Source organism: Sturnus vulgaris, chromosome 10 (genome assembly GCF_052056855.1).
Source record: "Sturnus vulgaris isolate bStuVul1 chromosome 10, bStuVul1.hap1, whole genome shotgun sequence".
NCBI lineage: Eukaryota > Metazoa > Chordata > Aves > Passeriformes > Sturnidae > Sturnus > Sturnus vulgaris.
Window position 1 is genome coordinate 733,324 of NC_142252.1, and position 19,287 is coordinate 752,610.

A 19,287-nucleotide genomic window follows, 5' to 3' on the forward strand; every position below is an offset into this window, starting at 1 on the left:
GCCTGCATGAGCTCAAGAGCTCTACAGGTTATTGGTATTGATTTGACATTCAAAAGAACACTACCCTAATTCTTTCAAGAGAGCCTAACTCAGCAAGAAACATAGTAAAACCATTTAAGTCAGGCTTGGAATGCCATGATCACAGCAAGGTTCGAGTAATTTCAATTCCTGTCATTGTCAGCTTGAAGCACTAAGAGGGGTGAGTGAGGAAGGAGAGAGATTTTTGAAAGATAGGAAGACTGGAGATACTTCTTGACTTCAGTCCATTCATTATTAATTGGTCTTTGATACACCTAAAAGGCAAAATGGAACTAGTGACTAGTTCAAAGCTGATGTGTGTTGATATCCTGGTTGAGAACCATTTGAGAAAACATTAGAGGACACACAGCAAGCCCAAGAGGATGAAGTAATCCTTAATAAATGATGACATGCTTAATTCATCTGAATTCCCAAATGTGGAAAGGGTAATCAGAGATACCTTAGTAATGCCAGGCTCCCTTTCTATCTATACTTTCTTTTAGTTTTTCATCACTTCTATTTTGCAAAGCAGGTATCATTGCTTTGGTTACCTCTGGAAGTTTACTAGCTATTTGAGAATGCATGTTATGAGCATAATACCTTTCACATAAAACCTCCAACTTTTATCAATTCAATAAGGAGAAACACTAGAAAGTTTTTAAATATTTTCCCAGTGAACATTTCATTTTCCATATTGGTTTGGGTAAGTTGTTTTACACTGACTTGGAAAATACACCCAGCCAGAGAGCACTTCCAAATTAGAAGTTAATTGATTGCACTTCAGACTGGGGGGGTTGTAGGGAAGGGAGAGAAGACAGTATTGTTACCAAGAAGCAGCCTTATAGTCATTAGGTGCAGAAAGGACTGCTCCAGAAGCACCTCCAACAAGCAAACCTTTCCAGTAAAATAACCAGGAGCTTGAACAATTCTCTGCTCTCTAATGAGAGCGTTATAACCTTTATGAACACACCAGCCACAGATCCTTCAGTCTTGCCTGATACATTGCCAGGTAGAAAAGCACATCTGGAAGTACTGAATTGATCCAAAGGCAGCTGTGCCAGGGGGAGCTGAGGACAAACCCCCAGTGAGAGCAGCTTTTCCTTGTGAGGCCTCAGCTCCAAACCAGCTCCTCCTCTGCCAGCCACTGTCTCAGCTCTCCAGGGCACCTGAGCCCTTTCTGATCAGTTCACTGACAGAAACAACAAACATCTTGCTACCCACGTCATGCCATAAATGTACCAAAGCTGGCAGAGTGCAGAATTTGAGTGCTGTAAGATGCTGAGAGCCAGGCTCTCTCCTGCTTTCTTCTTCTGCTCCCTCTCCTGGTGTCCACCAGGGAGTTCAACCCTTCAGCAACACCGAGGGGTTTGCTGTGTCTCAACCTCAAGCTTTATTTCTCATATTCTCTTATTCACTTTCCCCCATGAAATACCCTTTCCCTCATGCTGAAACTCTCTTCTATCAAAAAACAGGTAAATTTTGGCAACAAGTCAGAATAAAGTACAAAAGGCAGTGAGTGCAGAAGACTTCCTTCTAGACATCATTACTGTCCTGGATGAGTCCTGTGTCCAGCTGTGGAGCCCTCAGCACGGGATCTGCAGGGACAGAAACCCTGCAGGGCTGGAGCACCTCTCTGTGGGGAAAGGCTGAGGCTGGGCTGGCTCAGCCTGGAGAGCAGAAGGCTCTGGGGACACCTTACAGCAGGGTCCTGGAACAAGAAACTTCTCAGCAGGGCCTGTTCCAACAGGAGAAGGGAAAGTTTTTGACTTAAGGGAGGGTAGATTTAGACGAGATACAAGGAAGACATTTTTACCATATGGCTGGTGAGACAGGAGAACAAGTCACCCAGAAAAGTGGTGGATGCCCCATCCCTGAAAGAATTCAAGCCAGGGCTCTGAACAACCTGGTCGAATTTAAGATGTCCCTGTTCACTGCAGAGGGATTAACTCAATACCTTTAAAGGTCTCTTTCAACCCAAACTGTTCTGATTCTGTGTCTAGCTGACCTTTATTAGTGGTTTTTTGTTTTTTTTTTCCTTTTCAGATTTCTTCAAGCATAAAAAAAGGTGAGGATTTTCTTGAGGTGGTGAAAAGATTAAATCCTGTATATTTTGGGGAGAATGCTGAGCCAGGCTAGTATGGGAAGGTGAAATATACAGTTGGACAGTAGAAGAAATGCTCTGAGGATCCTTAGAGCTACCAAGATTTGGGTTGGACTGATCCTGCTGTATCCCACACTGAGGAAATGGAGAAGACAACAGTAATCAGAACAGGGATTCAAAGTCTCTCTTACTCACAATTATTAAGGGCAGCTACAGGAAATTGTCATCTGTCCTGTTGGCCTTTCATATCACCTTCCTTCACTTTCAGGTTTAAAAGAAATCCAGAATGCAAATGGGTTAACTTCAGTGTTATGCAGCAAAGACAGATATGATAAAATGATTGTTTTTCATTTGACACAAATTACCTATGGATTATCAACATTTAGCTCCAATTGCTGAATTCTACTCTGTGATTTGGAGGATGGCTTTCATCAGTCCCATCTGTCTTCAACTTTTTTCTGTCAGAGGAATCAGGAGTTACAGAGATCCTCAACAATTATCAAAGGGAACATGAGGCATGATATAAAAATAAAGGTATCTATTTCTGGGTTTGTGATAACTCCAGAGACTACTTCCCATGGCTAAGGATCTTCATTTCCATTTCTAACTCGAATGTGTTTCTGTGTCAAACTTCACTTGCATCACCTCAAAGTATTAGAGTTTTGTGTCCCAGTTCTCAAAGACAGATGTTTCCATTGTCTTCCCTAGGTGTGCAGGCTCTGGTAGGACCAGTGACAGGGATCCATCTCCCTGCCTTGAGTGATGCCTTCTTGGGGCTACCTAAAACAAAAGCCAGACAAAATTAAGGGAAGAAAAAGTGGTTGTATTTATTGAAGGGCCTTCAGCTACATTTTGGGCAGACAAAGCCCCACCCAGGGGCTACACCCAAAAATGGATGGCAGGTCCCAGGTTTTCATACTTTCATAAGTTTGGTCCATTTGCACATTGGGGGTTAATCTTCCAATTACAGCCCCAGGTAATGAAGTCATTTACCCCAAGTTTCCTCTCCCCCATCTCACTTCTGTTTACAGTTCTCAGGGTGTCCTTGATTCCCAGGCCTGGAGAATTGTTGTGTCTGATTGAAATGGGAAAGCAGCAGATAACACTGTCTAGGAGTTTAGAGTTAGACACTAAAGAATTGCAAAGGATTACAAATATATGAAAAATATAAAAGCTAAAATCCTAAGGCATCATAAGGAAAGAGAATTTCACTGTCAGTGCCAATGCAGCCCCACAGTTCTGGCGAGGACCAGACCCTTGCAGAGAGCTTCAGCCTCCTGAGGCTGTGCAGTCTGGGTCCTACTCCATCCTCCCACCCAGCCCTGTGTTTACTACACGAGGAGCTGCTAGAGCTCAGCATTCCCATCTCTCTGTCATTCAAAGTATTTTGACACAACCTAGTGAAAGGCAGCAGCAAACAAATGCCTGATGTTGCAGTAAGTGGAACTCTGTTCCCTGCAACCAGCGGCTCAGAGGGAAAAGCCCTTCCTGGCACGGCAGAGGTGGCACACACACAGTACAAATGAAAGCCACAGCTTCTCTCCAGAAGGGCTGGAAGAGCCAGCAGCACTGGCCCAGTGACCTGTGCCCCTGACCTGAGCACAGCAATGAGAGAAGAGACGGGAAGGAAGGACAGGGACAAGGCACAGAGCAGGGATGAGCAGCTGGGTGTGCTGAGCTCGCTCTGGAGCACCCAGGCTCTAACCTGGAGGTGAGCTGCACTTCTGAGCACAGAACCTGCCCAAGTGAAATTTATTTAACCTTTTAAAATCTAAGTGCTGTAGTTCTTGATTTAGCAGTATTTCAGAATCTGTAAGAGATGAGCTATGCACATTAAAATATACAGCTTTATGTTAATATTTATTGTTCCCCTAAAGCAGCACAAGCCACACAGAGAGCTCTGTACACTCAATACCAATGAAAACTAATCAATATGCAGGCAAGAAGCAGCTTCTGATTTCAGCTGCAGCAGGACAACCTCACATAAGCAAGATGATGCCAGATTCATTCTAACATCAGAAATATGAGAGATCAGATTTGCTGCCACAGCCCAATGGCCTGAGCCACCATGGCAATGCAAATCACCCCAAGAGCAGAGAGGCCGGGGAAGAGCCAGGACTGGCTCCTCTGAACCAGAGGAGCAAAGCTGCAGCTATTTACTGGTGCCACTGAGATAACATGAATTTCCTCAACCCCCTCAACTGAAAACTACACACACACTGAATGCAGTATTTACTGCGGTTTTTGTGTTTCATTTTTTGGATGTAAAGCTGGAATATTGCTTGTGTTTTCCTACACGGGCTGTTCCCTTCTGCTGGCCACCTCGTTATGTATTTATGAAACAGCCTTGTTTGCTTCTCCTTCATCTCTTTTCTATCAGAAGGGACTTAGTCTCAACACAGCTCTCAGGGAGAGGGGGAAAGGCATAGTGATGTATGAAGGAAGTTGAGAACAATATGTATTTTCAAAAAAAGAGAATGGAAAATGTCTTAACAAAGGTCCCAAAAGGCAAGCTGAAACAAGCCCTTATTTACAGAAGACAAAATAATTTTCAGATGTGAAGTCCTTCCTCCTTTTATGCCATGATCAATATTAGTTCCTGTGGATCAGAATAGTACTTCTTCTTTAGAGAAAATAACCTGGTTCTAGTAGTATCTCCAAAATTTAGAATGACAAATATAACTAAACACAGGAACATCCTTAGAATTAAAACAAATAATTTTTGCCTCCATCTTTGTAGAAATCTAATATATTTAAAAATTCCAAGTATTTTAATTTCACATACGTTAATGAAAAGTACAGGTCAGCATATGATACCCTTCCTTTTATTTTTGAGTAATTTCTCAGGATATTCTGAATGTTTTCAGCCAGAAATAACCCGAACAACACATTAGGTTGTGAAGAAATTTTGACTTTAAAATCCTGCAACAGACTTTAAGCACAATCAGACTTTTCCAGTCCTTGTTCTACAAAGGTCCTTCCCTGCATTTATCACAGCTGCTCCAGCAAATTGCTGAGGGATGCCCTTTGAAGTGCCTTGCAAAAGCTCCCAGACTGAAGCAAAGCCCTGCAGCTGGACCTGGGGTCAGACAAAGGCTGGAGCAGCACTGGGAGCTCGGCTCTGGGCATCTCCCCCAGCTCAGCCACTGGTCCTGGCAGCCTCAGCCAGCTCTTCTCAGGCCTGTGTGGAACAGTCCAGCATCCAGGGAGGTGCAGCAGGAAAAGGGGATATTTCCAGCCAGCAATGGCTGGGTGCACACAGAAGAGGGGTAAACAATTTCCCCAGGTGATGCCACTTGTTAGACCAGTTTGCACACCTGTGTGTGTAAATGTCAGTGAGAATGTGGATGGAGAAGGAGGAAAATTAGCATATTCCAGCTTTTTAGATCCAGAGAGAGAAATTTTATTAAATAGCTCAAAAAGGAAGAGGTAATAAAGCTACAGCTCTCATGGCAGGACGGTGCCACTTGTGCCAACTCTTTTGCTACAGGAAAGAGAACTTTCCAGTGTCAACTGAATGTGGAGTGGTTAACAGCCTGATCACACACATTTATTAGGAGCACAACATATTATCTGCCTGGTGGAACTTATGATTGAGGGAGAAGTACATCTGTGACTCTTGTGCAAGGAAATGGCAGCTGACATCAGATCTGGAGAGAAAAAGTGGAAGACCATTCTTTGAACACAAAGAATCTGTAAGTTTGCTGGTGTCTTAGGATCTCTCTCTATTTTCAGGGCAGATTAACCTTGTCCTCTCACTTTGCTTCCTTTTCATACTCTACCACAGCATATCAGCAAGGCCAGCTCTAGCACTCACACTGAGCTGCACGAGTATCTGTGTGAAATGCAAATCTACAACAAACAAAGTGATCATTACTTTTTGTCCTGCTTGCTGGGGCAGCAGCAGTTTTCCCTCAGTTTTAATATCACGTATTTCCAATGTAAACCAGAACTGGGTTAGGGAACAGCACATAAGTGGCCCACAGGGGACTTTGTTTTGGAGCAGCAAAGCAGAGCCATAAAGGGCCAAGCCCCAGACCCTGACACAGGAACCCACAGCAGGAATGTCAGTGGAGCTCTTTTCTATTTGGCATGGAAATGCAGGCTAAACACCACATAAACACTCCCCTCCTTACAAAGTAATTGCATTTTGCAAACCTATATTTCTCATTTATTCAGTCTTTTCTCAGAAGCAGCTTATTAGTGCTCTGTTCTCCAGTGTGTGAAATCTGGCTTTTCCCCGCTTTGGATTTCCTTTAGTTCCGGGCTTTTTGGAACAATTGTATGGATTTCTTATTAGCAGTGCCAATGTTTCATTTAAAATATTACTAAAGCCAATTCTATTCTAAAATTGTCAAAAATCAAGCTATCATTTCCCTGCTAATCCAGTAAGTGTATCTGAGAAGTAAATGATCACTCAGTGGACTTGCTATGTAGGGGACATTTTTGGCACCATTTCAGTGCTAACAAGGATTTTACTGATTTCTACTGACATATATTCCATTACAGACTCTACACAGGCATTCATAGTATTTGAAATTTTTTTTGGTGGTTTTTTTCATCCTTGCTTATGGATCCATGAACAGAATTACAGTTTTTAGACAGTTTGGTTTGGTAGGCAGTAGATAAAGCTGCAGAAGGATACATTTGTAGGAAGTACCTACCAATAAATTTCATCCTACAAACATCTGGTACAGTTTCCTACTAATTTTTTATATCAGTTGCTTTAACTTTTCATAGTTTCTCTCCCTTTTCAGTATTGATTTTAAGTATGGTGCACTGCACAGCTTAGGGAGAGTATTGAATTGATCAAGAATTCATTGACTTAGTACTGGTAAAAGGAATTACATGACTTGGTTATTCTTTACTGTGTTCTGTACTTCAGGATCTGCTGCTCAAACCTATTTCAACCCTTTCTTTGACAAGACAAGGGCAGCCACCATTTACAATAGGTGCATTATATTTTCTGAGATTCCTTCCTTCTTCTAAGCCCATCCTGACACAGCTTCCTTTACAGAAGGAATTTTTAAAATCCCTTTTCAGAATTACTATAAGAAATTCTAGTTATGCTGTTCAAAAATATTTCTGTAATTTCCTAAAGAAATGCTTCAGAGGAAAATGTGGGGAAAAAAAAAGGCATTTTTTTCCTGATTCTCATGGCACCAGCATGTCACCTTCCTACAGAGAAGACTGATACCTGACAGCTACACAACTTCTGCAGGGCATGGAGAGTCCTACAGGGTTGGCCTGAGACATAAATTTGGGGTTCCATTCTTTCAGAAATTTCTTATTTTACCTTGGCCAAATCACTCAAACCCAGGCCTTCTAAATTTATCTAGATGCTTTAGACTAATCTACTGTAATAGAATCTGTATCCTTTTCCTCCTCCTTTACTTCTTTTTTGAGAAGTAAATCCTTATCCTACACGAATGAAAAGCTGATACACATTTTAAAGACCATCAGTTTCTCTGTAACAAGTGCCAGTGATTGATAGGAGAAAAAGTTACCCTGGTTTTTTGAAGCACGTCTTTTGAAAAATTCTTATGCTAACTTAAGGGCAAACTCATTTCTTGAATAAAGCAGTGCCAATGTCATTAACCTCACTGAACTGCAAGTCTTAGCAAAAAAGAAAATCACCTTTCCTACTACTTCTTTGAATGTAATTATTCACGATTAAAGAAAGCCAAATTAGTAGGAAATGTGAATTCAGTTCCATAAAGCAATTTCAGAGATAGGAGCAGCTGCACCTTTGCTGCAGAGAACTGTAAAAGGGAACACTTTACTGCCTGCTCACAATTCAGAGCTGCTGTGCTCGGGTTCAGGAATTAGAAAGGAAATGTTAATTATGTTTCTTTTAACCTAACCGTCCTTTAATTTACCTGTTTCTAGGAATACCATATCCATACATGGTTGAAGTGTTCTTGGGTTAAGAAGCTTTATTTCAGATGTGAAAAGATTGAAGTCAGGTATTGCATTTCCTAGCTATTATTTCTTTCTTTTTAAATTTTTTTCTAGTATTATTTTGGGGTTTAAGACTTCTCTTAAGGAACGTCCTTAAGCTATGTAAGAACATCAGGCATACTTTTCCTTCTTCAATCCTGTTCACCTCATTGTGCCATTTCCTGCAAATTGCAAAGAAATTGAGTCATTCTAAAAATGGCACTACTGAACTCACTGCCTGCATTTCAATGTCAACATACATTCAAGTTTTCAGGGTTATTTTTCCTCCTCTTTTCTACTGGTTTACTGTCTGATTTTCCTTTCTTTCTGAAAGAGGCCAGCCCTTTCTGCAGTGGTTCAGTTGTATATCTTGTACTCATAAACAACAATTCGAGGTTAAAGACACCAATGTTTTAACCTTTCTGCACTTGCAAGTAAACTATCCTCCAAAGAGAGGAAGGATTTCACCCTGCTCTCCTCATACATTTTAGCCAGTTCTTTATTCAGGGCCATGCTTTACCTTGAAGCTTCAGAACTTCTACCTTGCAAAGAAATCTCTCATTGTTTCCACTGGGGTTTACAGTTTTAAATTCCAAAAAACTATGAGTCCTACAGCTGGCACTGAATTGGTCACTTTTGCCACTCTGATGGCTCCGTGCTGGAGTCACACTCTGTTGCCAACAAACACGACTATGGGAGAATGCAGAGAAACTGAAAACAGCAAGGAATCAAATACCAGCTTCCAGCAGATGGGTGGGAGCTTTAAAAACAAAAATCTGTGATCTGTTTGTCTCAACATATCTGCACAAAAGTCTGGGTAGGACAGGAGAAAGATGAAGGGCTGGCTTTGTACATTCTGTTCTTCACTTTTTCTGTAAAGTTAGCAGCACAAAGAAATGACACCACAGTGAAGTTGCATCACTCTACATAAGGCAGCCCTGACTCTGCAGGCTCACGGAGACGTGGCCCAGGTTAGTCATGGACAGCAGCAACAGCACTGAAGCTCCTCTGAGGTAGAGACACTGATGCCTGGAAATGCTCAGGGGATGAGGGGACAAGCGTAATCACTGCTTTGGATTTTTGCTATTTGAATTACAGATGCCTAAGGGAGAGAAAGAAACAAGCAAACAAATCTGCTCTGCACTTCATGAATGCTTTCAGCAGAATTACTGTTTCCTTTTCCCTTCTCTCCTTTTCTAATCCAAGACGTATTTGGGAAAAATCTTTTTAAATGGGCTGACTTTCCTTCTCCTGCTGCTGAAACAGCTACTAGCCTAACACAAGGCTTAGCTTTTAATTTTAACAAACAAGGTACGCAAATAGTAATTTTCATGTCTGTCTTGCTGCATTAAAAACCTCACATATCATTTTGATTGCACATTTTGAGAAGTTGTCTTATTACAGACATCTCCTAGATTAGCAGAAGCAATCATTAGAGGAAACAGTAGAAGTGCTCAGTAGAGCAGGAGGAAAGTGAACATGAAAAGAACAAGAGAGGTAATGTGGACTAACAAAACCATAAAGATCAGTGAAAAGAAGGGGGCAAACTGCAAGCACAGCAAGAACTGAGCTAAAGAGGGATACTGAGATGTCTTTTCAGGCTCTCTTGGTCCCCTGGAGACAAAGTTTTGTTCAGTGGCAGAACTCAAGTAGCTCCTTTGCCCAAGAACCAAGCAAGCAATAGAAAAGCAAACACAGAAAAGAATAAATAGAAAAGACTCCACATTAAAGAGCAGAAGTGACAAGTCACATCTCCCCCTCCCCTCTCGACTGAGGGACTGAGGCCAACATCAGCACACATTGTCCCCAAACAGCCCAACTACCTTAGGACTTCCCCCAATACTCCCTGAACTTGGGAGTGGAACTGTCTTTTCTTTCAGAGAATATGACAGAATATCCCTGAGAAAGCTTTAGGAACAGTATCTCCCTCCTGAATGGCTTTTATGTAAGAGGCAGCCACAGCCTGAAGTACAGTTAGGCAGATGTGGCCTTATTCTGAGGTTTACACCTGTAGCTACAAAAATATGAGCAAAAAAATCTCAGGGACTGAGCCCCTCTGTCAAATCCAGATAATTTCATATTCCAGACAGCTCCCCCTGTACTCTGATCACATCATTAATCATAAGGGCCCCATAGCTAACAAAATATCCTCTTCTTTCACAGGAACAAAACAGTCCTGAAAGGTCAATAGAAGGAACAGCATGAATCATAATAGCAGGCAATTACATCTGCTGCAGCATCAACGAGGTCCTCAGCACACCAGAAGCTGGTTGATCAATGGCTGGAGCAGGAGGATAAAGGAGCTCCTCACTGCCAGGAAGGGACTGACAGCTCTGGCAAAGCCCTGACTGCAGGTGCCTGGAGCTGACCACTGTTAATGGCACTCATTAACTCATTAGCTAATTCCCCTCACAGGATCCCAGCAGGGCCAGTGGGCAGCCACGGAGATTTCTGTTCAGAGCTCTGCTGGGACACTGATGGGGTTAGGATTCAATGGTGTGCTGCATGTTGAAGATGTGGACTGCGAATTTTAACCACACTCATTTGCTAAGTTCTTGTTCAAATCTTTTCTTAAAGTCTGGTCTCTTCTCCAAGAAGTTCTCACAAGATATCAGACTGCTGCAGGTAACTGTTTTCAATGGCTGTGTGGTACTGCAGCAGAACTCCACCTGCATCATCCACCTTCAGATGCGTTTACATGCCCTATGCAGAAATGGAGAAATGCTATCCCACCTCCTTTGTAAACTTTTCTTCTGCATCAAGTAATTCAGCTAAGAATTTTTTTTTGCACATAAAATCATTCTGATCTTCAGCACCTCTCACAAAAGAACAATCTTGCAGAAAGAATTGACAAGAATTCCCTAAGGAATTATGGATTGCAGAATCAAGAACTAACTTTTACATTCCAATTCCAGCAGAAATTCCAAGTTCTAGATGAAAAGGTACCTCTGAAAGCAACATACAATTTTCACTTCTGAATTTCTACCTCTCCTTTCATACAGATAAATTACCTTGTCCTTGTCATCTTATTAGCCAAGAAATTCTTGCAATATCTTACAGTTACATCATTTCTGCTTTTTCCTCTATGTTGCATATATCTGTTTAGACATATAAAGTCTCTATCACTCATATTTCTGTTTAATATACACGAAATATCAGTAATAATAATCTCACATACTGTCCAGCTGTTTTTTGAAAAGAAATTAATGGCAAACTGTTGAAAGGGAGATTTTGCAATTTTCATTAGAGCATGCAAATAGCTGTAATTACTTATGCCACATGAAGTATTAGTAAAAAGTATTTTATAGAAGCCAGAGCAGATTTTTTTTTAATAAACCATGAAAATATATACAGGAGTATCACAATCAACTAGATTCATAACTACATTTAATACCAATGAGAATGAAGTTTTCCTAAACCCCACCTGTCTGTTGATTTAAATGGTGCCTTTCACACACTGCAATAAATCTGCAGCTTTCCTAATGCTAATCAAAAATATGCAACAGATGAATGGTCCAATGCAGCAATCATGATACATAACTGCAGTAAAATAATAAACATCCACAGCTTGAATAATGTTTCTAGTTTGATGACAACGTTAACAATCAAATACATTTTCTCCTGAATAAAACTGAGGGAAATTAATAATACTTAAAACCTCATGCAGGTGACATTCATGAAGTAATTTCCTCATTGTTCAGCAATAACTTATTTTTTTTATTTTATTCAAGCAAGTTGCAGTGTTGCCAGAACATTTATGTGGGAACGTATGCTTGTCAAAAACATTACTTCTCCACAAAACAGAACATTGTAAATTGGATAGATTACTTCTTGAGGGCAAGGAAAATGATGTTGTTTACTGCTATTTTTTCTAGGTTTGTACATATAATAAGACTCTGAAATTAGCTCCTTGGGATGGTTAATGAAGTCAAGTAAGCCCATTCATTGTACAGCAGAAGCAATAACTTGTTTTAATTCCATGATAATACAATTTTGCCTGGATTTTTTTCAAAATAGACCAATTTCACTCCATTCGGGGGCAAATTATGTACTCTGTGCACATGCTGTGTATGCCTTGATCCCATTACATGTTTAATAATTGACTATTCAATAGAGCATTGATGCATTTTTGTCTGGAACTAATTCACCTTTGTCTGTGTATCAAGAAGAAAGTACAGTGAATTACAGATATGGTCTTGAAATGTAAAGGCCATATGCTTTATTCATCTCAGGTCTTTTAAATTCCATATTCATGACAGGCACTGCTTGGGAATTAATATCCTGGCTTGGATATGCCAGTATACATACAATTTGATTTATTAGAGCAATGATTCATTGAAAAGCACCTTGAACCTATCAGGGAGACAGCACCTTCTGGAACAGTTTGACTTTGCAAATAAATCCCTCACTGCTGTATTTGCAGAGTTGTGTGTGGCGTGTCACCCTAACAAATAAACCCGCTGGTTACAGTATGTAAAATATCAAGCTTAACCAACTCTCCGAAAGTCTAAAAAATCCACACACAAATGTCCCTGTGGCAGAACAGTAAGCACAAGAAGGCCCCCACTGTTCATGCAGAGCTGTCATCTCACCATGCCAACTTAGGAACAGAAGATCTAAACAGAGGGCTTATTCTTAAATGTAGGATGTTCCATGTCACCAAAAAAATAAGCATCTCCATCACCTCTGTTCTCACCAAATAATTCTAGCCAAGGTCAATCAGCCTGAGTGGTTTCAAGCACAAATTCACTGATCTAGGTCTCACAATCCCATTGAATTCAGCCCAGAATGAAAAATAAGACTGAAAAAATCTCTAAAATTTTCAACAAATGGCATTCAATCTCAAGGAGAAAGAGCAGTAATTTTTTTCTCCATTGGGAAAGATTCTCTCTTAGCTGTAGAGCAACCAAACTACTTTTCCGTGTTTGGAGGCTGCATGTCTAAAGGTGAATTTGTTGTATATTATGCTGTTCAAGCCAGCATCTTCAAGAGCAATAAATTCACATACAAATTATTTTGGTCACTTTGCTACAACTGCACTACTGGCCCAATAGTGCCTCTGAATTTCCTCTGACAATAACCAACACCGAATCCCTCACATGTAAAGCAGCAATGCCCTGAAGTAAAGCATCTGTTACGTTTATAGTGATTTGTAAAGTCACAAATTTAGATTTGTCACCAGCCAAATCTAGTGAAGGGTTGCTCCTATCTGATAATCTCACCTGTTACACCACCTGGTAACATACAGGCTGACATAAATCTTGTAATGGAAAAAACCTGATAATGTTCAATTTAACATTTTAAGAGATTTCAGATACAGACTCTGATATTTCTTCACCATTCTTATAATTAGGAAGTGTTTCTCTTCAGATCACTACAAAGTAGAAAACCATTTCAGACATCTCTTTGCATCTTACCTTAATTTTTGCCGTCTTCACAGCCATTCCTCCAAAATATTTGGGTTTCATCTCTAAGCGTGCTCACTTCAAACCATGACGGACTTTTCCCTGTACTTGGCATTTGTTTTCCCTCGGAGGGTTTAAGAAATCCTTGAGAACACAAAGCGCCCCAGACATTTTTATCCACCAATACACAGCGATGTTTTGAGAGGCATTTATCAGACGAGGTCAGAGTTTCGCCACAGCCACGACAGACCCCACCACACTGCAGAGATCCCAGATGAGTGCACTGTTCCCAAAGCCCCATTCCGAGGGTGCACTATCACAGCAGTCACTCACTCACACAAACCCAGGGGATCCCCAACATTTGTTAAATTCTGCTCGAGGAATAGCTGCAGACACACCCTCTATTGAATAAATGACCCTTCATTGCTGCTATTAAACCCAAAAGTGAGAGTGTTCTGCTAAATAAGTGCTTTTTTCACCCCCCCCATGGTTGCTGATGAACAACAGAATTTCTTCCCATCTCGAGAAAAAATTTCAAGTCATGTCAGCCACAAGCCACTGGCTCAGCTCTAGAAGTGGGGCCTCTGTAGGTACCCCATTCTTCTCTAGGTCTGGAGGAAAAACAAAGCAAAACACTGAAAAGACCTGAATTAGGATTTTTAGGAAACTACATTCATTGCTTTTGAACACATTTGAGATGTCTAAATTTCATTTCCCTGCAGATTATGGGTTTTACTACACAGCTTTCCAAGTGTTAAACAGCAAACAGGTTCATTTGTGATTGGATGCTGGTTTGTGATTTTATTTTATCTTTTACTAGTGGGGCCCTCAACAGGCAAAGTCAATTTAGCGATTTTCTGAAGCAAACAATAACTTATAAGATGTGAACTCAATTCACGGTCCAGTTAAGTGCTGGGAATCTCCTCAGTGATCTCCCCACGTGTTTAATGTGGTTCTGCTGTGCTTGGGAATATTTCCACTCTTTCACACCCTTTTTTGTTGAGAATACCTTTGGTGAGTACCATTGGTTCCCAGAGATTCATTTACTTAGTGTTTATTTAACAAGATGTGCTCTTTACCCACTTGTGTGGGTGTTACAGCCCTGACATGCTGCACACTCACAGCTCCACTTCTGGTTTTGCTGGGATTGTGATCACAGACACATGAGTAACAAAGACAGTGGACACTCAAGATCTTAATTACAGAGCCTGTTTTTCCTTGGTTTCTTCCTTCAGGACAACTAATAATAATTTATAACACAGACAGCTGGCGTGTTTTTCTGTTCCCACATAACTGGTATGTTGTCACTGCATTCAGTAAAACACATCTAGTGAAAATGCTTTCCACTGACGAGTTCAGGAGATAATGCTGGTCCAGCATTAGTTGGAAAATTACTGACATTTCACTGCATGAGGGATGCTGCTTCCTAAGTGGATACTTCACCTTTTAAAGGGCTTATTACAAGCTGGGCTCTGGGCTGTACCATTACACACAGCTTCTGTCTTTCATCAACAGCATGGCAATCACCAACACTGCTCTACAACTCCAGAGATGCTTCAGCTGCTCATGGCCTCCAAGTAGTGAAAATAACCAGCAGTTTCTCACTCCTGAGTTATTCTGTGCTTTTCATAGCTTGCTCTCCTGGTTCTCTGGATGCTGTAGAAATAAGTCAAATGCCCCATCCAGGACTAAAATGAAAATGCACTCAGAAATATATTGTCAACTGTCAGCACATCACAGCCAGCTACACTATTTTGCAATAATAATTAAAAATGACAGTTACACAAGATTTTATGGCTCTCCTGAAGGAAAAGAATCTTGACACAGCAGTTTATGAAAAGTAAAAAAAGTAAAAATAAAAAACAAACCAGAAAAAAAAACCCTTAGGTCTGCTTTTCCCAGAGCTTCACATAAAATATTTTTCTCTGCAAGGTTTTATTTCAGCAGTGATCTCTGCAGGAAGAACAGAGCTCCAGACAAAGTCAGGCACTGCTGCTGGATTCTGAATTGCCTGTGTATGGGCAAACCAATTAGTGACTGGCAATAAGTCATCAGGTGCAATTGAAAGGAATCTGCAATCTGGCTTTCCCTTCTCAAGAGGCACTTATCTTCCCATCCATTGCTGCTAGAACTTGAAACTTCTCTGCAGCTGCCATCTGGCATGCAAGAGTGGGTCTGGGCCTAAATGAGGAACAATGAAGATGGATGGAAGCCTTGATGTTTTGCACTGCACAATAAGGCTTTGTAAAAGATCCTTTCTATTAAATGATACTGAAATCAAGATTTTAAGCATTATGACTATGCCTCATTGTATTGTTTCAAAGTTTATGTAAAACAGATTAAATAATCTTCTAGCCAAGTCACTAAAAACTAAACTGGTGAGGGATGAGAGAAAGAAATCTTCTAGCTGACAAAGATAAACCATAAGCAAAAAATGGGTAAAATGTGACGTTTACAGCACATTTAATTTTTACTCTCTTAAGTACAATATTGCATGTCCTAAAGAAGTGGTTTTTTTCATACAAATATGAAAAAAAAAATCTTTATTTTTTAAATTCAAACCATGTTGTGCCTCAATAATCCTGGAGGAGGATGGCAGTACCAGGTACCCAGGGAAGGGAGGGCAGTGAGGGACTGCAGCTGACCTCCTGCCATGGCCTGGTGACATTGCTCAGAGCCAGAGCACTAGCACTGTGTGGGCACAGGGGGAATTCCATATGGGAACAGTGACCCTGCAGTGCCCCCCAAAACACAAAGCCCACACTCTCCTGACTACTTTGTTTGTCCACAAAAATCCTACTGTACTAACCAGAGATCAGTTATAGGAAGGGAAAAATCCTCTCAATTTCCTTCTGACAACTCCAGGAGATTGTCTTAGCTTGCAATGGCAGATGTAACCAGAAGTATGTATTCTATCACCACCTGCTGAAACCAGGTGAAGCAGTGTTCCTTATCTCTCATAACTCGGGGGGAATATTCTGCTAATGGGCCATGTGTTAACCCAGCTGTTGCAGTGTTCTTTATCTTCCCCACAGCCCATCCTCCCTCCAGGAGATCTCTCCTGTTCATGGCCATGCAGTCCCAGGGCAGGGCTGATAAAATTCCATCATCCCATTGGGAGATGCTCCAGCCAGGGGCAGAAGCCAAGCATTTCCTACCTAGATCAAAGCTGAGATTTGGAACACTAAAGCAGCCTTTTCCCACTGGATCCCAGAGGAAAACCAGACCTTTCCACATCATCACTGGAACTTCAGAGAAAACTGCACCTTCTCCAGGAGCACTGCTCCACCAGAACCACATCTGTCACTGCAGGAGGATGCATCCACCATTTAATGGGACTGCACCAACACCCTGAGTGACTGATGGGGTGTCAGGTTGTATTCTGACTCTGTTAATGTTTTGGGGTCTTTTTTGTCTTTTACTGCATTTTTACTTTAATTTTCTTAGTAAAGAACTGTTATTCCTATTCCCATACCTTTGCCTGAGAGCTCCTTAATTTCAAAATTATAATAATTCAGAGGGAGGGGGTTTACATTTTCCATTTCAAGAGAGGCTCCTGCCTTCCTTAGCAGACACCTGTCTTTTCAAACAAAGCTACATGGGGGAAAAAACCTGTATGGTTTGCTATCAGAAAATATGAACAAACTTGAGTATTTCAGCAAGCCTGTGTGGCTGTGGCAGCAGAATCAAAGGCTGGAGTGCCTCTGTTTCTGAGAGTGGGGAAATGATGTGCCTTCACAGCAATTTCTCTCAGAAAAGCAGTAATGAAAGCCACACATTATACTCAGTTTTTCTTCGTTACACAATTCGGTGTTACAGTGAAGCTATTCTAAAAATTACAGAGCTCCCCAAAAATGACAGCTCTGGTTCACAACAAACCTTCAAGGTTTGAAATTAGTCTTTGTTCTGCATTGAAAGAACAAGATCTTCTCTGTATCTTTTCTGAAATGTCAGATACCCGATTTTATGAAAACACAAATGCTTTCCACTCCTGGATTCATCTTCTTTCTCTCTGCTCTACCTGTGCAAGGGATCAGCAAGCACTCTGCAGTCAGAACGTTATCAGAACAAATATGACACCACAATACATTTCCATATTGACTCCTGCCACATTTGATCTAAAAGCAATTGAATAAAAATCATCAGCACAGGGCACATGGAGATCCAGCAAGTGCCAGTGTTGGACAACACCACAGAGAGAAGTTCTAACTCTGCTGGGCTACCCATGTTCCACGGTGGGCATGTTACAGCACCTTTGCTGCACAGAAATAGATTACAGATTACAGTGGCAGTATTTTTTGTCTTGGTCCTTTCTGAATTAGAACAGAGCCATACCAAGAAAACAGGAATGGTTTCCTTCTGATAATGGGATTACTCTCACTTTCAGCTCAGCAGAACTATTAAATTTCAAACTTCCAATGATACAGAGGCTTTAGGTATAGAAAAGCTGACATTTGACAAAAATGGTGCTGTGGTTCCCAGTACAATTATTAAAAATACCTGCAGGTAAAATTCTGTAGGTTACAGAAGAACACAGCACCATGCTAATATTCACCAACAGAGATCCCAAAGAATGTATGAATGAAAAGCAAGGTGCCAAATACTTTCATAAAATCTACTTCAAAAAACAATATCAAATTTCTTATATAAAAAAAAAAATTTAAATTTCTCTTGGACTGTTATGCATTGTTGTTGTTGCTACCTCCAGACACAACCTTGCAAATTGTATTTACTTGTGATTGAAATACCAAACAACTGTAAGATTTTATCAGCCAGTAATACCACTTACTGTGCTGGAAAGGTAATATGGAATGTCATCAGAAACATCATGCAAACAAAAGAAGCTATTTTAGCTCCACTAAAATTCAAAATACAAGCAAGTAAAGGAAATGACAAAAACAATTGATACATATTGACATAACTTTACAAACAGTGGAGAGAGAGAAAGAAAGAACCCAAACAAATTGAAAATGCATGTCTGAGAGACTCTAAAAACAGAAAGAAATGAACCAAACATTTCATTCTGTTCACCTGCGACAAAAAAAAAAAAAAAAAAAGACTGTTTTGATGATTGTGGAACCTAAAACAAGTGAAAAATTTTCTTTATCTCCCTTTCTCTGTTTGTATTTTATCTTCTAGATAAGTCTTCCTTGCAGCCAAGTTAAAAAGTTTTATGATTGTTTTTGAGCCTTTTTAAGTTGGTTTGTTTTTTTTTTCTTAACTTTCAGACAAAGCTTTGTATTCTGCACTGTCTTTACCTCAGCTCATTTATCTTCTGTGGCTTCAGAGGAATCAGCACACCAGAGCCTGCTTGCTTTGTTTCTGTACTGCAGTTTAGCCTTTTGATTTCTGCTGCCTGCCTCAGTAATAATGGATTTGCTAATGTTTGCCTTTAATTCCAACAGCAATCAACCAACTGAATGATTTTCATTTGCAGGAAGTCAACTTTTTCTTGCCCAGCCGTATTTGTGATATTCAATGTAATGTTCAAAGTAGCTGTAACAGTAGCACTTAAGTAATTTCAAGATAAAAGCTGTGCATTTGTATTATTTCCTTTACTTGTGTATAGATGAAGCCATGTGAATATCACCAACACTTCAAGCTAATGCTCTCCAACTCTGTTATGGAGGGGAAAGGTTAATGAACACTTCTCTCATGTCTCTCTTCTCCATCTCGTCCCAACAGAATTTTCTTCAGATCTGAATTACACATCTGAACAGAGCAGGTGCCAAGAACTAAAAGATTATTTATTAATTTACAATTGCAAGCCCTAATTCTTCAGCCTCAGCATGCTCAACTTGTGTAAGACCCTGGGAGTTTTGC